Raw genomic sequence first — 19,175 nt, 5'->3', positions numbered from 1 at the left:
TTTTATTATCAGTGTAACTAATCACAATGAAGCCATCTCTTACAACCAAAGACATTATAATGAATTTTCTTTACAGCTACAGAGAAATGCGATTTGCTGTTCCATATCAAACTAGAACAGGCTGTATAAATTCTTCTTCATATTTATTGTTAAATGTAATTTTTATCTATAAAATCAGCCATGAAATATTAAAAACTGAAACAACAGAATTTATATCCTTTACTTAATTTAGTTTAAACGGTCTATTCACTAAAGAGAGGGAAAAAAGGTTACATATGTATTATAGTGCGCCCTCCCCTCTCCCCCCTAAGCATTTCCATTATAAACCCCCTAGTTTTTGGAATTTATAACTCGGCAGTAAAAATTCACTTCATACTTAGAGTTGGTATACTTTTCCTTTTACAAATTTTTTTTTTTTAAAAAAGTCTGTTCCAGGAGGAAGGCAAGAAAGGATGTGAGAGAAGGAGAAAAGCAATCAGACTAAAAACTTTAATGCTTAGCCACCTAAATCAGTAAATAAGGGCCATCTACTGTAATTCAGACCCAGCTTCCACCCCGAGGAACCGGTGGGAGATGGTCAGCTGGCTGCACCGCAGCCCCTGGGCGGATGGGCGCCAGGTACTGACCTCCAGCTGCTGCTGACCTGGGCCAGGTTCAGGCTGGCAGACCAGGGAGGAAAACCTCCCTATCCTACTGCTATCTCCTGGAGTAATCTGTCCAACTGGGACTGGACACACTGAAAATGAGTGAGAACAGCAAGAAGCATGAAAATCGTCTGCGTCGGAGAAAAGACAAGACAAAACACAGCAGCACATCTTAAAAATGAACAACAGATAAAATAGCATGTAAAAAAGGGCTTCTCCCAATTAAAAGACCTAAGACTTGAGAATTCAGGAACTGGAGATTGGACAACGTATAGTGCAATGAAAACTGCAACAGAAAGATAAAGGCAGCCAAAAAACATCAGAAGTTAATGGAAGCCAAAGGATTAACGGGTATAAAAAGGACTTTATTTAATACAGCATGGAAAACAATTCATACATAAGAAGGTAGATTCCAAAATGAAGCATGAAATAAGGCAACAAGAGACAAGCAACCTATGACCTTAAGGTGTAGGCTACAACCTAGGCTATTTCCTACTACCAATATCTTATTTTCAACTTTCCCCTAGAGCACAACAAACAGCACAAAAGCAAAATGTACCTTAATTTTCAGAGTCCCCATGGTCTGAAAGGAATAGAAAAAAGTAGCAAGGGAGCAAAACCCTACTTTGGTTCTCACAATGCAGCTGGTGAGTTGGTCAAGCTGGCAGGAGCAGCAAGCAAGCTAAGCTGGGGAGCTGCCTGCAGTCACTGGTGGCAAAGCCCTGAAGTCCAGAGATGCTCATGGCTACTCCAGGTGATGCTGCACTCCTTCCTTTAGAGGAAGCCAAGGCCATGGCTTCAAATGTAGCCTTTATTTAGTCCATAACTAACTTTATTCATCAGAAAAGGTGGTCTCTTAGCAATTCTTTAACTACAGTTCACTAGGCCAATGTACATAGTTTGCAACCCATCCCTGGAACAATACAAATGAGTAATGTTTACAAATTCATTGGTTCTCTACAGTGATTCAGGTTTGGAGATGGTCACGGTTAAAAAAATAGTCTTCACGTGAAGATCCTTTGCTGAACTAAATTAATCTGGCACACACACAGACAGCAGAGGATATTTCTGAAATATGTATAAACAGAAAAAAAAAAGCGTAGAGATACATTACCTGCACATCCTCCCACCACACACTCAAAAAAGGTACATGAGCAAAAAGAACCACAAAGTAAGAATTTTAAGGATCTAGTACACATTGATATAATAATTATTTTGATATCATAATTTGATTTGCAATAGAGATGAATAGTGAGGAGCAAGGGAAAGAATGAGAAAGCTGGTGCTCTATGACAAACATATCCTTAAAACAACCAGACTCAACAGCAAAGGCTACAATTGTAAAATAACTTACCAGTTTATGGAGTTTATGTCAGATCACCAAAAGGAAAAAGATGAAGGAAAAGGGAAGGCTGAACCAGGCGACAAGGATGCTCTAAGGGTTTGGGTGGCCCTATGGAACAAAAATCTGCACTCGATTCCAAAAATTCAACAGTCCAAAATTACTTAAGCCTGTATCCACCAGGGATGTCAGGCACTACTGAACTGCTCAATGCCAAGCTTTAAAATGTCTGGAACAGGAACTGAGATCTGGAGTCCTGCGTTAGGTACTGGTATCTCACATACAATACACAGAGAGAAGAAAAAAACCAGCTCCTGCTCAACCCACGGGGGATAGCCTCCTCAGCTAGAGGAGAAAGACAGCGAGCACAAGTCCTGAACCCAGAAAAGGAGAGTTGTTGGGCCTAGAAACCTGGACCCAAGGAAGAAAACATGGGCTCTGCTGAGCTACTACCGCACTGGCTACCCCTCACGAATCTGGAGAGCCTTGTTCTTGCACCTATGGCATGCCAGCTGTCCCAGCATCCTGAAGCAGGCACCTAAGCAAAGCCCCCTCCTCCAAACCTACTGGAGCTGCTCAATAACGTGATGTCCACTACTTCTGAAAACAGAGCAGAGCTTCGAGCCTGCACATCTCATGCAGGGATTAGTAAGTTTTCATGATGATTCAGTAGAATCCACATTCTATCAGAATCCACAGAATCCACATCCAAATTACTATTTTTATTTTTTATGTTAAAAAGTGCACAGACACTAAGATTTTCTATTACAATTCATTGTATTTATTTATGGTAAAAATGTATTCATTACAGAAACAGTTATTGACCAAACATAAGCAAACACATACCAGTTGTTTTACCCTTCAGCTGTTACTTAGTGGAAAGACATCAAGTGCATTAGGAGCACTTTGTAGAACTGTTCAAACAAATAAGTAAAAGAAAAACCTCAAAAACATTGCATTTAATAATAAAGCATATTTTACAAAGTACTGGAATTTGGGGGGAGTACTAGTCTTGAAAATGTTCCTTTAAATTACCCTTATCTGGAATGACTGGCATGACTCTATTATCTATACATTTTTACATTGCTTTATCCAGCCAGCTGACTAAATCATTAAAAATACACAGGACTGAGCTTCAGTTTGACCTGCAGTGACTCCTATATGTATTCTCAAAATTAACACAAGCACTGAATGCTACTAATCTTCAACTTGTAATAACTGATCAAAGAATACTGCCCTGTAATTCACTACAAGCTAAAATCATAGTGCTGAACTGTGCATTTTCAAACAAGTGGTTTATAGCTGTAGATTTAAAATGCAAAGTTTCCATTATATTTAATAATTAAAATGCATGCTGTGTTATGGTTACATTTGGTGACTGGATTAGTAGTACCCCAACCGAGTTAAACAATGCCTTTTTCCTATTAGAGTTCGTATTACCATATTATCTATTTGTTTAAGAAAAGGAAGAAAAAAAGCACAGCAAGGAAGAAGGCATAAAAAAGAAATATGAATATCAAACATACTGAAAGACAGTGAGGACCAAGACAGCGAGAATACCTGGTATCAGCAAAATCTACACTAGCTGAAAGCTGAAAAGCTGAAATATCTGTGCATTTAAAGTATGAAAACTTTTTTAAGAAAAAGAATATTCTCCATTTGTCAATATGGGCTCTGATTCAAAGTAAAAGGTTTAAAGCTCAGTCTTGTTTTCCCAGTGGCAGTCTCTACAAATTTAGGGAATACAGACAACACTGTCAAAGAGCGGACTCTCTCAGGCTGTCAACTTCTTAATCAGGGCCTGACTTCACTGGAAAGTGTGAAATTATGTAATTATTTATGCTTGGCAGTTCTGATGGTTTAGACAATTCCAGCACTATGAACATCATGTTTTACAAAACAAAATTGCTACTGCAATTTGATTTTAGGGAATATACCATTCTTTTTCTCTGCACTTTCTAGGTGGTTTATTCAAGCAAAATTTAAATATTATGTGAAAGATTTCTCCTCTCAAAACAGATACCATTGAGCTTAGAAACATAACTTACAGGGACGAAAAATAATTAAAAAATAAAATCAAAATTAAACCATGGCCACAGCGATATCAACTGAAGTTTTCTTAGCACTGTCAGTTAGATTAGGTGTCATCCAAAACTCTGTACTTAAGTCTAATGACCTTGGAGTACTTGTAACAAATGCATAAATAAAATATTATTTGACCCCATGAAAAGACACACTCCTTACATTTCTGCACTTCCATACATTTAAGTATAAACTTCAGAGATTAACTTTGTTTTCATTTAAAGTATATTTTAATTATCTTGGTATCAGCAGCAGATTTGAAGACAGGCTTGTGTGCCTGAAAGCTTGCCTACTTCTCCATCTATAAAGGTTGGTGTAATGCATTACCTCTGCCTGTATGCCTCCTCCTCAGAAATCTGTTCCTGATAGGGTATTTACCCTTTGCATCCAAAATACAAAGGTACCCATTCTCTGACAAAAAAAGTTTATTCAACACTGTACCCCAAAATACACTGTATTGATACCAGCAACGTCTAAAATCAGGGTGATGTGAACAAAGAAAAAGAGCAGGTATCCCTGCAAGTCAGTCAACCTCCACCTGCAGAGCTTGGCATGTTTTTCATCTGGAAACAGAAACTGAGTAGCCCAAAAAGAGCTGGCAAAATGCATTGTCAGGTTTTTACTTGTCTTCTCCAAAGAAAGTCTACTGTACCCAATAACCTTGTACCCAAGGAATATTCCTCAGTTTAGAGAGAAGGAGCTCCTTACAGCTCATCAGAAGTCTGCTTTGGAGCAGCAGAAGGGACACCTCCAATGTCAGACCTACGTCACCTTTCTCTTCAGCCTCTTCCTCTCCTTCCTTCCTCAGGTTGCCACCCCTACTGCAAACTCCTTGGGTGACACACAGAAAATCAGACAGGGAACAAAGCCTACATACAACCCTCTGCAGGTATCATCAGAGGCAGACACAAAGAAGTCAGAGAAAATACTTGTCAAGAATTTTCAAGCTACCTAGACTTAGAATGGCTCTCAAATTCACACGTCTGTAGCTTTGACAATTGAAGTCTAATCAGAAACAACTAAAAAAAAAAAAAAATGTTTCTTCATACAATGTATCTGCGAAGTTCCTGGTACCAACAAGTAACAACACTGTATTACAAAAGGTCTGCTCAAAAACCTGGTTTTCAGGGTAAGAATTGAACCAAAAAAAAAAAAAATCCAATTTTATTTCTTTGGTTTTGTATGCACAAATTATGAGATGGAGAGCTTGTGTCAGGTTCTGATTTTGATCATTTTGATGCAAATTGAAAAAATTCTGTTAAACTAAATGGAGATATTCCAATTTATAGTCAGGTAAATGACATCAAATTCTAGTCCCAGATTTTCTTTCCTTCCTGATTAAATTACATTAATGTACACTCAAAACAAAGCAACTACTGCTAGTCCTACTATTTTTTTCAGCAGAATAACTTAACTGTTAACAAAACACCGCATAAACATATACATGAAGTCATCGGGGTTCTCTCGTATGTCTGCCATCTATCTGAAGCCTCACAATAACAAGGCTTATAGCAACATTACAGTATGTGGGCACCAACATATTGCCCTACATGTAGAACAGAAGTGAACCTGCTTCCTGTAAGGACCTATAGGCTACTGTTTTTCCCTAAAATACTTTTTATTAACCGGATATGTATGTGAGATATCAAATACCACAACACACTGTCTTCTTACATGGAACGCACCAGGAAAAGGCCCTAAAACTAAATATCGCATCTTCTTATTGCTAAAAGGTCTGACATAGTATTTATTGCCATATTACCCCTAATTAGCCGTTTAAGCTTGTAAACAAGAACAGTTCTTTTCATTTAAGGTAAACAGGAATTATCTTTCCATTGTATAGGTAAAACTTGTAAATAGGACAGCTCATAAATTCTAAGATGAGAGTAACTAGGAAACGATTCATTAAGGCTTGGGTTATAAATTCAAAACATGAAGCATTACGTGCTTAAAGAAGGTTTTATTTTTAAAAGCATTCATTAGGCTCTCATCTCCAAGCCTCAGACCTGTAAATAATTTAAAATGAAAATGTGAACAACAGGGAGAAAAAAACCAAATGCAATTCAAATCATTCCATTGTTGTACCAATAAAACTGAAAACAACAGAAAAGAAGTTGGCAGATTTTGAAGACAATATCCAGAAAACATTTTTATGTACTGTATCTTTGAACTTAGATATTATGCTAGCACGGGATCCAATCCAAAAAAAATTAGCTCTGACTTATAACAATCAGGCTGTGCCCAGTAAAGGATACTCATGCTAAACTAGTAAATTTTAGTATTCATTGCACTTTATTCTGCAGCTGCCAAAACAAACAAACAAGCTGCAGCTTATGGATGCTTTTAGGTTTTTTATTTTTCCTTTTTGACTTCTCAGAAATGTATAAGCTATTAACAATTTATATGACATAAGGCGAGAACTCCCTTCCCTTTAAAGAGTAAGATAAATCCAGGTTTGCCTCACATGGGGAGCATGAAAAGAAACAGCCTTTACTTCACTGGCATTGAAAACGGGAAGTGAAGATGACAAAAGTAACAAATCAAACAGAAAACAAAACACAAGGATCACTGCTGTCCTTGCTGCACATCCAGTGTCTCAAATCCAGTGTCAATACACCCCTGCAGAAGGTGTGTTACACAGCAAGGAACTAGGAGAGCGCAACATTTTGCCTTTATTGTATTTCTGGAGTTTGTGATCCTTTTCCCAAGTACCTGGAACAATCCAACTTAAATATAACAGATTATTTCACTTACACATTCAATGGAAGACAGGCACGCAACAGGCATTTCTTTCTCCTTGTTAACAGACCACATGGGATTGCAAAATGCAAAAACGCTGTATTTCTATGCCATGGTTCTTGGGGAGAAAGATGGGCATGTATGCTGGGCATCTAATGAACGCCAAGACATGCTGCTCAGAAGCCTTGAGCTTACTGCCCACACCCCACCCACCAGGAAATCTGAGGCTCTTGGGCCACGCTGGATTTCCTGCCCAAACGCGAGCAGAACGCGAGGAGGAGACCCGGCACTTCCAGTGAGCTCTGGGCACACCGCAAGCGTGCAACTCGGCTGCAGCACACACACCTTACAGCCAGCGCGGTGCTCCCTAGAGGCACCAAAACCCCAGGCAGTACATGGGAGCGAGCCTGATGCTTCCTTGTGTGAACCAAGACCACTGGGTCACCCCTGTTCAGGCTTTTCCCTCAAGCACAGAAGTAGGTGATGCCAACATGCTTCATACCACCGGTACAGGTAAAGTAAGCAAGTCTCCTGCTAAGGCGTGTCTTAAAACCAACTCTGGGTGGACCATCTCATACGTTTATAGCAAATATGTCCTACTAACTTACCAAAAGCAAACCAACCCAACCACTAACCCACTGAAAGGAAACGGGCGCAGGCCACAGGCTCTTCCAGAGCAAGCCCAAGCTTGAAAACCTGCCTTAAGAGGGAGCTCACATGTAGAGAAGTATCAAGCCATACCAGAGCTCTTAAGGCCATCCAAATGGCACCAGAAAAGTTTGTTTCTGTCTTTGCTTAAATTTGAATTCTTGTCAGGACCTCCACACTTTTCAAACTTCTTGTTGGAATGTTTCCCACAGAAATATTTGTATATTACATAACTGTATGGATTCCATAATAAAAATATCACACAAAATTATTTCTATATGAATTGATGACTTAGTATTACTATTTGGATGAGTTTTGTTATACCTTGTAATTGCAGGGAATTTTAACATTTACGTGTACTTTTTAAATCTTTGTACCTATATTTTGAGAGAGACTTTTGAAATACCAAAGATGGGGCTAAGGACAGCAAGAAGCTTTCTTTCTAACTACAATGAGACAAAGAAGTACCAGACAGGAAAGCATCTATATATATGTTTGTAGCAAAACAGTAATCTATAGAGATGTACACATCCAGATCTAGACACTCAAATACTGCATACCCTAACTACTCTGCATGCCTCCTCCTTGGCCATTACATATGCCACACACACGTAACAGCTTGTATTTTTAGACTCAGAAGGGCAGAGGCAATTAAAATTTATGCCTGTATCACTAAGGACCAAAGGAAACTAAGAACATTTGCAGCCTCCCAGCCCAGTTAAATGTAACCCATAACGTTATAGACAGTAGTTCAGTAGCAGGCCAGACTACTCAGAGAAAAAAGTCAGCCTGCTGTAGAACAAACAAACAAAACAAAGCAAAGCAAAAAATCAGCAATCAACAACTCTGCTAATGCAGGACTGGAAAGCAGTCATGAGTCATGCAAACAAGCATTTTACTTTTGGAACATCATTACTGCCTTCTGTTTCTAAATGGCACTTGGGTTATTTCTTTGTAAAGAGGTGTGTGAATTGGCCAGCACTTACTGTAACTTTCCTTTTCTTATTGAGGAAAGAAGGCAACTGGACTTCTTTCTGCTCTAAAGCTAGAGATTGCTGCCGTTTTATATGTTCAGGACACAACCTTCTTTCGTCTTCACATGCTGAAGAACTGAAGTTAAGTAAAATAAGAAAACTTCTGTGTATATTTAACATAAACACCTAGAATGGGCTATAGACCCTTCTGTAACTACAAACCCTTCACTAGCAGATGGCAGAAACAGGATCACCAGAATTCATAGCTGCAGAGCAGCAAGGCGGGTATGGTTCCCCTGGTTTAAACACACAACTTCTTTCTGCGAAGCAAAAGACACCTTTGGAATTTCTGCAGGTGAGAAATTACAGATTACAAGAACAATGTCTTATATTTTTTGCTTCTTTACTGGTTTTATACACACCGGCTAATACACACTTTGAGCTTATGTCTTAGCACAGGCCGAAATGACAAAAATAAAAAAAGTACCCAGTTGAGAAGAAAAGTAGGTATAGGTATATTTCATTTTAAAACTTTCATATGCTTTTGTGTAATGCCATAAGAATGTCCACTGCAAAGGCAGACAGACCAAAGATTAAACCACTCTGATGTTATCAGAGAGATGTCATGTGAACTTTGACACCCTGGGCCAGGCAACATTTTAGCGGTTTGCAATGCCACCTCCCGTGCGGCCCTACTCCTAATTCATTCTCTCCAAGACATCCACGGTTAATCCCATGCCTCTTAGTAGCACTAAGCATCACCATCAAGGCATACTGCTCATTTCCTACACGTGTTTGTGTCCAAGAACCGCTGTCGTTCGTTCTGCTCATTCCACTCAAGTCGTTTCCTGCGGGGAGCAGCACTTCCACGCCTGTGCTGCTGCTGGCCAGGCCCTGCATCCAGCTGCACCTTAGGCAGCAGCGGCAGCTCTGGGCAGCTGTGCTACCCCGAGCTAGCAAGGCCAATGCAAAACAATACCTTTCTGGGGTAGAAGCACAACCAAGAGCGCTCCACTGGCCGGCTGTTGACTATTAATCTGTCAAAATGAAAGTACCGTTTCTGTCTGACTCCTTATACAACACAAAGCACAGAATAGAGACCACTACGCCTAGTGGCTAGGTTTGCAAACAACGGAGCAGCTATTCTCTCCCCATCACCACAACCCTCAAAAAAAAAAAAGCCACTACAAGAATAGCAGCCACTACATCTGTTGAATCGTGTCATCTCGTCTTCCCCCCCAATCCCTACCTTTCGTGATGTGCTCACTTCAAAAGAATAACCTACACTGCATGATGCGCAATCTAAAAAGTGAACATAGTAATTTTAACATGCACCATAATACTGTGGCATTAATTTGAATGAATGACTAGACCAGACATATCTTTAATCAATGTTTTTATTTGAGTGATGGATCATCCATCCAGTGTAGCCTTTTTGTTTCTCCAAGAAAGAGAATATTTACATTCTAAACCATCTTAGGAAATTCAAATGTAGGAGCCACGCAACAATTCCAGTTCAACCACATTTCATATGCCAATCTGTCTGTAAACTTTAGTTCATGCACAAAACCCCAAGTCTGTATACATTCAAAAGATAAAAAAACAAAGGCAAAGCAAAGCTATGTTTTTCTTAATGTTGTGCATACTAATACAAAAATGCTGTTCTTCATTACAAAAGGTTTGTTTTAATGGAGTATTGTGACTGGCATCTGCTTCATACATATTTTTTCTCCAAGTAATGTTTTTCTATAAAAGGAGACAACACAGCTTAAGTTTTAAAAAAGTTTCTAACAAAGAAAACTTTCGTGCAAATAAATTAGAAATTTTTGTTGCCGTTTCTATACAATAGTTCCCACAGAAGAATGATAGTAAAGGATTGGCTCAATGTTTTTAACTCAGGTCGTTTGAATTACATTTCCCAAAATGCTAATAAAACTGACATGTTTGAACATACTGAAAAAGTCACAGTCCATCATCACGCTGTCACATCAGTGCTTTTGACTTTTTTTAAATGTATGGATTATACAATTACTGCCAGGCTCCATATTTTATATATAAAAGCTACAATCTGATTATATGTCCATGCTGAAATAATTTATGAAATAAGGGTGGAATGACTGTAATGTTGCTTCTATGATGAATGTAACTTGCTGTGAATAGTCTAAGAGATTGCAGGAGAGACCAAACTGAAGCCTGTAATTGTCTTCATCTTTCATACAGAGGCATGACCTGGGGAAAATACAGATCCCAACATCCAAAGCTCCAGCCTCATGCAAACATCTTGATTACTCATGTTCCGATATAGGAATAGAAAAAGAGAATTTATAGTCTTCACAGGCCACGCCTTTAGATTATTAAGGTAAGAATCACAGCAAATTATCCCGAATGTGTAAATTATACTTTAGTCTATTATTGTTTTGCGCCATCAGCAAATCACTCCTGCCGCTATTACCCTTGCACTTTTGGATTCCCGTTATGTACTACTCCCTAGGTGTAACCATCATGCTTAGTATGATATAGATTTACATGAACACATGACAAACCCAAGGTCTTGCACATCTGCATCAGGACAACTACACAAAGAAGAAAAGAGGGTACAGGAAAACAAGAATTAAAACTGTAACTATGAAAATTCTGAGATCACCAACAGCTACAGCATACAGATCACAAATTAAATGCTTTTTCCTCATTTCTCCTTAACTACCGCTACATTTAAGATGAACATTGTGGTTCACAGGCCACACTAATTATTTGAAGGAGCAACAGGAAACCTGTCATAACAAGTCAAATTAAACAAGATGACAACCTATGCCTCACAGGCCACCTAGAACAGTTAGTTTTGGTTTAATGATCTTTTCCACTGAAGAGGCACACCTATTTAGAAATTTATTAAGAAACTGCTATGCTATTTATGTGAATTTGCTTTCCTTAGTGCAATCTGACAGGTCCCCTGAAAGTCCACTAACTCCCTAGGGACGACAAAACCATGTTGAAAATCGCAAGATCGTGAGCGTGCAGAAGGCAATCGTGACTCGGAGACTGCTCTGCTCAGTGATTTAACCAGAGCAAAGGGAAAACGACTACAACTGGTTTTTTACCACTCGTAAGAACTGCTTACAAAGCTCCTGCAGTCACATGCGTTGTCACTCACTGCCAACCGCACTTCTCAAGCTCACCCACGCTCACGCTACAATGACCTTCGGGAAAGGAGGGGAAAGTAAGAAAAAGTGGGTTTTGAGCAGCAAGAAGCATTCAAGGTACAGCTGAACCAGGCCAAAAGTCACGTCTTCCCGGCTGCGCGGGGCCAGACCAAGCCACGGACCCAGCGGCGTACGGCACCGGAACCCAACACCACCGCACGCCGCAGCTCGCCGCCGGGCGGGGCCTGGCCGGGGGCGCAGGAGCCGGCCCTCTCCCCAACTGGCCCCCACCCCGCTGCGCCTGCGCAGACGCCGCACTGACGGCGGTCACGCACACGCCCGACCGTGGCCGCGCAGCGCTTAAGGGGCGCTGCCCGGTACCGTCCCCGCGGGGCGCCAGCTGACAGGGCCAGCGCCCCCCGCCGGCGTCCCCTCACTGTCCCGCCCGGTGAGGGAGGTGCGGGCAGCGGCCGCGGGCGCCTCAGCCGCGCCGCAGCCAGCCCCGCCCGGTCTGAAGGCCCGCGCATGCGCAGCGGCCCCGGCTCGCCCCGCTGCGGGGGGAGGGGGGCGCCCCCACAGCACGCGCCCGCCGGGGCCGCAACGCAGCCGGCCGGGGCGCGCGCCCCCGCCCGCCCCCCGCGGCTCGCCCGCGCGCTCCCGCCCTGCCCGCTCTCCCCGCTGCCCCTGCCCGTCCCGCCGCTCTCCGCTCCCCCCCGCCGGCCGCCTGCGGCAGAGCGGAAGGGAAGAGCCGCGGCCCGGGCCGGCTGCGGCAGCCAATGGGCGCGCGGGGCGTTCTTCCCGCCCTCGGCGCCCCGGCCACTCGGCGGGCAGCGGGGGCGGAACAAGGGATGGGATTGGCTCGGCGGCGCGCTGCTGGCCGCCCGCCCACCAGGACCAAAAAAACGACGGTAGCACAGAGGCCCAAAAAGCCCGAGGGGAGACGCCGGCCCGCCCGCCGGCCAACCGCGGCCCCGCGGCCCCATGAGCCTCCCCCGCGAGGGTCCGAAGCGGCAGCCCGCCCCGCGCCGCCGAGCGGGGGGGCGAAGCGGCCGCGTCCCGTCCGGCAACGCTTACCGCGCGGGGGGAGCCGTCCGCCTCCGCTTGTGATGATCTTGGTCACAAGTGGCGCGCCGTAGATTCGCCGTTTTGCGTCACGCCCAGAGCGAGGCGCGCAGCGCGGGGAGGGAGGCGGAGGAGGCCCGCTCACGTGACGCGGCGCCGGGGCGGGAGCCGGTGTGGCGCCGCTCGAGCGCCCAGCCTCGCGTGCCGCTACGGGCGCGAGGGGCTGCGCCCAACGGCCGCCGCGCGGGGGGGGCGGGCAGGCGCGCGCGCCGCCGCCATCTTCCCCTGCCCGGGCCTGGCGGCGGGAGCGCTGGCGCTGTGGGGCGCCGCGGTCTCCTGCTGCTGCACGATCCACCCGGTTCCCTCGCCGGGGAGGGCCCGGGAGACGGGCTGCATGGTGCTGAGGGAAGGAGGGAGCCCCGAAGGTTGCCCGGGGCTGGCGCTGCCCTTCCTGGCAGAGGCTGTGCGTCCCGGGCGGGCGAAGGCAGGCAGTGCTGCCGGAGGCAGCAGATGGGGTGTGTGAAGTGCTCGACGGTGCGCCTTCGGTTGCGCCTGGCAAAGCCTTGCGTACGCGTGGCCTCTGCCACGGCAGCTCCTGGCGCTGGTTTGCACGATTATAAGCCTGTGCCGTGCAGGGGTGTACATAAAACGAACTGGCGTTTCACGGTGTGGTTTGGCACAGATAGCGCCGTGAGAATCTGCTCTCCCCTAGGGAATGGGTGCTTGGAAGGAGTGGGAAAGAACGGGTTAGATGAGACGGTGCACAGCAGTCATTCACTAACGCTGTCGTTTGAAGGTGATACAAACTGTCTGAAGAATTGGCTGCACTTTCAGTGTTTTTCAGAGGATGCCATTCAGAAGGGAAGCGGATGAATAAGGGAGAGAGGGAAGCAATTAGTAAAACATCCTACAGTTCGTAAGGTGGTGAAGAAACTGTAATATTGAAACACTTTATATTCCCTTTTTTAAGCTAAGTCACATGATTAACAACAAAATTAAAGAAGCGTGGTCTAAAGAGTCTTTCACTATCTGTCGTGGGACGTACTTGCTTTTTCCCAGTTGCTTATGATTTTAAAAAATGCAGATTTAACATTTATATTGTGAGTGCACGGTATTTTTTAGTAGGTCGAAGTATCTTAAACAGCATTCAGCATTCTTCAAGGCCGTGGCGGGGGAGTGTCAGGAGGAGAGAACAACCCATTGTGAATATGTTTGGAGTTTCACTGACTTTTTTTCCAGTCATACAGTGTATTTAAGGCACAGTCAGGCTTACTAATTAGGCCTAACAACTTACCGTTTCATTTAGCCAATTAGTCATCCCCTAATCTGTTAGCCTTATGACGCAGCATTGCCTGTTGTGGATTGGGTTGTAAAGACTGTAAGAATGAAGATGAGCAGTCACTACAGCCTGAGCCATTGATCAGATGAAAATGGAGAACCCAGATGAATGACTAGAGTCTTGGTAAAGATTGAAATGAATGAACGAAGTTTAAAACATAAGAGTATCAGCAGATAAAGTATCACACAGAACATAGGTAGCAGAAGAATATCTCTTTCCAGTACCTCAGGGTTATAGTACCTATTTTAATCGTCCTCTGTATAATAAGAAATTGACACAGAGGAAGACTCCTTAATTTGTAGTAAAGATATCATTATATAAAAGTTATATATATATATATATATATATATTTACCTTTGTAAGGTCATTTAAGAACTTCAATAGATTATCGGGAGACTGCAGAAACCATTGGCAGTTCTAAGAAGGATCTGATTACAAACAGTCTAATTGAGAACAGTCTAATTGTTCCTGATATTTTTCAGCATGGGAAAATAGGTAAAACAACCATTTGATGTCCCTCAAGCTCAGTTTCTCTGCGGTTTACAATTTCCTTTTATATGCCTAAGAATTTTTGTAGGTCTGGGCCTCAAGTAACACCTGTATTTCAGTATTTGTAGTATCCAGGTCAGCATGACTGGTCCATCAGTTCTTTTGTCATCTGCTTACTAAGCGGGAACATACTGGGGTAGAAGGCATGATCATGAGAGCTGGAGTTTTGTAAATGTCAATATTTCTAACAGAAAATGAAGAGAGGCAACATTTTTTTAGGAATAGCCTGAAGAGGGAGCCATTGGTATAGTAGAAGCAGCAATTAAGGCAGAATTGCTATTAATAAAAGAAAAAAAAAATCTGTAACGAAAATAATTAATTTTTGTAATTTTAAGCTCTATTGATTAAATATTTACAGGCATACCTACATTTGATGTTCTGGTTTAGGTATGTACATAATTTTAAAGTCATGCTGAAAATTTAAATGCTTGCTCTTTGTTCTGAAATATTTATACTGATTAAAATATATTAAAATGCAAACTGAATAAATAAGTCAATGAGTACTTAGTGAAGCATTAATTAGTTAATAGATTAGTTTATAAATGGATTGTAAACATAGAATGTATTTATTTTCTAACAGAATATGACATTAGGAATGGTTCTGCAGTTGCTATATTTCTTCCATCCCAAAATGCTGATTTCACTAAAATGTTGCTCACTTAAAGAGTAGTACCGGCTCTTTACTTAGCTGTGTAACTTAAAACTCTGTGTACCTTTCCTACTTAATATTCCATGTTTGTCCGTGTAGAGAAAACACACACAGCTTTGTGATTATTACTACCAGAAATAAGTCATTTAGCAGGATAAAGGCAGTCACAATAATCGTACTTGCCAACTCTGAATTACGGGTTTTCTTGCACATAAAATTTGTTGAGAAAAATAACCCCATGACTTGACGATGGTCATGTAGGTAATGTCTCTGACAGGCCCTCCGAAGGACACTGCATAGTGTCTATAGGGCAGTCAAGTAGTCGACAGTATTGTCCATAAGAGTTTCTTAAATGTCATTATTTTTTTCCAGAGTAGCAAGTTTTTGAATAAAATATGTATATATCTTTATTCTGACAATGCAATTACACCCATAAGAAAACATGAAACAGAATAATTAGGATGTAAACACCAGGAACTTTTCTAATGTCAGCTACCCATGCATGTATACACATGTACACCTTCCTTTTTTTTTTTTTAAATGCAAAATATTTTTTTTTCCCCATGGAAAAGACAATTAACCTTTGAAAAGCCTTACCAAGTGGTGGCTTTTCTTTCAGCTGAAAAGTGGGACTAAATGTTTTTCTCAATGCTTTTTGTTGTTCGATTGTTTTTTTAATTCGGTGCATGAATTACTGGGTAAAATCTTATTTTGTGTATATTTGTGACTGAACAAAAGGGCCTTGCTGTTCCCTTCTGGTTCCCGTAAGTGAACACTCTAATAAGTTAATGAGATAAATGTATGCATTTTTAGATAATCAAACTGAAAGACACGCTAGTCTGCATCACGTTGTACTGTATCACACACAAAAATTTCACAGGCCTTGAAAAATAGAACACTATGCTTAGGGTTTTTTAAGGTACTTGGGCAATGACTGCTGGAAGTGTCAAGGTTTGTGATTTAGGGAGCAAAATGCCGTATTCCAGTTTGCGTGGTCTGCTGCTGCATGCTGTTCAAACTGATGCAGTTTTCCATAGTCGTGTAATCCCGCGCCCTCGCTGGCTGCTGGCACAGCACTGGTGTGATTCACGGGTGAGCTGGTTCTGGGCACTGCCTCGGCAGAAGGGCAACCCGGGGAAAAACACAGGTAGCTTTCTGGCTGGCTCGGCAGATCCACGAAGGGGCCAGGCAACTGCCAGCATCCTGCTTTAGCTGGGGCTGGCTAAGGCAGGGTCGCGGCAGCTCTGACGCAGGTTTGTCGGAAACTGCAGTGGGGCTGCCCCTGTGGGCACCGGGGAGGTAACCGAGCCGGCATTTCAGTCCTCGCTGCCCCTCGTGTACAAAGGAATCGAGAGCGAGCCTCCACGCCTCCGCTCAGCCTGGTCCGTGACCTCGTTGCCACGCTAGCTCTGGAAACCAGAGGAGGTGCGGTCGCGTCAGGGCACGAGTGCACCTTTGCGGTGTGACATGCCAGCAAGGTTACAGCACTTGTGGCACCCACAGTCGCTCTTCCGTGAAAGGTTGCACCTTCTTACTCACTTCATGTTATCCTGTGGGTTCGCAGCCCAGCTGTGCCAGGTAACTTGTTTGCAGTACAAATAGTTATCCATTTTCACATAAAGAAAATGCTTGCCCACTTCTAGGTACCTTTTTGTTAAATTTTTTCTGCTGTAAGGTAGAGAACCTTATGCACACAAGTAAAAATGTGATAAAAATTATGTGGTTTCCCAACTTTTCTTGTTCATATAATTGCAATATAAATGTTTGAGAAAAATGAGAAAGAATGAATGCAGGCTTTAATGAATGCTTAGAAGGGATCTGTTTGAATTTCTTATAATTTCATAAAATCTAGAAAAAGGAAATTTTTAAGCAGCTTCAAGAGAAGAAAATGTTTTTTTCCAGTGAAAACTGCTACAAATAGTATTTTAAGTTTGCATGTAGAAGTTACAAGAACTTGGAAAAAATGGGATAATGCTTGAAGTTCTCCCCATTGTCCTAAGGCTAATACTTAGAATCACAAATTCTAACAAAAGAGAGTAACAGTACCTGCAAATCCTTCTGTGTGGCCCATGAGAAGCATCGTCAGGGCCTGCTGCTGCAGTAACATCACAGGCTTTCTATTCAGCTCTTGAAGAAATGAAACATCTGGACTTTTCCACCTCGGTGGATCATGCCAGCCTCTTTTCCAAATGCGAGGAACACAATGTGTATCTTATGAGAAGTGAAGCTGAATTTCTACAGGCTTAACATTTATCCTTTCTGCTTTTATATTTGGATAACTGAAGACATGATCGTAGCTAAAAAAACCTTTTCTACTGCAAAGCAAAGGCAATATTTATGTGGACTTTTCAACTTTTTTTTCTAGCAAAATTATGATGTGTTATGAAGCTTGGACTGACAGCTTTGGAAGCTACCAGTAGAGTGTATTTATCTTTAAAGTGCAGATCCTGCAAGTGGCCGCGTAACAGATCCCTGAAGCCTGCAACACAGAAGCCGTGGATATCTACATGTGCACTGAGAGGTGTCTTCACAGAGGCACTTGAGGAGCCAAACGTCACCTTTAGTCAGATACTGAATAATCTTGAGTTACGTTCCTCTAAAGCCAAGTTACAGTACAGCTGAGAAGTGGTAAGAGAAGTGTGTAAGAGTTATGATATGTAACAGTCTAGAACAGCAGTCAACCAGCTATCTACTCAATATCGCAGTAGTCAATATCACAAAAATAAGTAGTAATACATGGTCATATAAAGCAATTGTATATAAGCACAAACAATTAAAATGTTTTGCATACACAATACAAAGCATGCAAATAAGTGACATCTTTTATGTTTCTGTGGGTATGGCTTTCTAGATAGATCAATATGAATGTACTAATAAATCAGATCTCTTCATTTTTTTTTTTTCCCCCTTGCTGCCAAACATGAAGGTTACTTGAGTCAGACAACCAGATTTTTGACCCATGGACACTGTCTTTTAAGTCTTCAGGCTGTTCCATTCAGCAAATTCCATTTTAAGATAGACCACCACCCTAGAGAGAATTGCAGGTGAAGATTAATTTATTTTTCCTGGATCCGTACGCTTCTGTGCGCACATTACAGTGGCCACTTGGCAAAGGCACCACAGGCTGTCATTGCTAGCTTGTTCACCAGTAATGAAGATAGCACGACATCTCTTCATCATGAGTTGATTGGTTGGTTTGTTTAAAATGTGTTTTCTTTCATTCCATTGATTTTCAGTAGAAAGGGGAGTATATAACTAACTTTCAGCATCCAGAACCCAAAACAAAAGACTTGAGAAAGGATGTACTTGACAGATCTTACTGATCCTTCCACTGTGATTAAATGAAACACTATGATTTGAAGCAGTCACTGGAATGCCAGGGTTGCTGCCAAATTGGTGATGGTGACCCTGCGTACAGAACTTGCTGCCTTGTCAGGAAGGCAATAATACACAGGAGGCGAGTAAAGCCATACTAACTCTTGAATTTCTTAGTGGGAAAAGAGAGTGATACAAACTTACATGAAATTCATATGAGGGCTCTGCCACCACTTGTTTCTTCACACCAGAAGGTTGCATGTCAGGAGTGTGTCGTGTTGAAAATTTTCCAGTTTCTATTACAGAGCTTACAGTTTCAATTCTAAGTTCAGGGGGAAAAAAAAAAGAAAAAAAATCCCCTTCAGCTCCACAAATAGAAAGACATGGCTAGCATGATCTTTGAATTAGTCTGACAGATAAAAGTAATTAAAAACTAATTAAAAAAATTGTAACTGCATCTAAAGGATGGGGAACATGCAATCGGCTGGCACTTCATGTTATTTCACAGTGAGAGATCATTGAAATGATTTTAAGACAGGTAGCAACATCAGTATTATGCATACATACACAATGTCTGGTTTCCTTTAAGTACGGCTATATATAAGTCTGTCTGGAGGCTGACAATGCTAAACCTCCAAGGATTTGGTTTGGTTGTACTGTGTTTTTTAATAAAAAGGTAATTCATTGCAGTA

At 42.2% G+C, this 19,175-nt stretch overlaps 1 protein-coding gene across 5 annotated transcripts in view; it reads right to left on the bottom strand.

The window, feature by feature from the left end:
* ZNF407 (zinc finger protein 407) overlaps positions 1 to 12,808 on the bottom strand; it is a 355,565-nt gene extending 342,757 nt beyond the window's left edge. For 2 of the 5 annotated variants that reach the window (XM_072852839.1, XM_072852840.1), the window contains exon 1: positions 12,644 to 12,714. The gene's annotated coding sequence lies outside the window, so the exon portion shown is untranslated. Of the gene's footprint in view, positions 1 to 11,547; positions 11,627 to 12,643 lie in introns of all 5 variants that reach the window. The other 3 variants (XM_072852836.1, XM_072852837.1, XM_072852838.1) reach the window with 3 other exon arrangements.
* Positions 12,809 to 19,175: the final 6,367 nt, after the last annotated feature.

This window comes from Ciconia boyciana, chromosome 2, assembly GCF_034638445.1.
Source record: "Ciconia boyciana chromosome 2, ASM3463844v1, whole genome shotgun sequence".
In the NCBI taxonomy this organism is placed as follows: domain Eukaryota; kingdom Metazoa; phylum Chordata; class Aves; order Ciconiiformes; family Ciconiidae; genus Ciconia; species Ciconia boyciana.
This window is presented reverse-complemented; position numbering and strand designations above follow the sequence as displayed.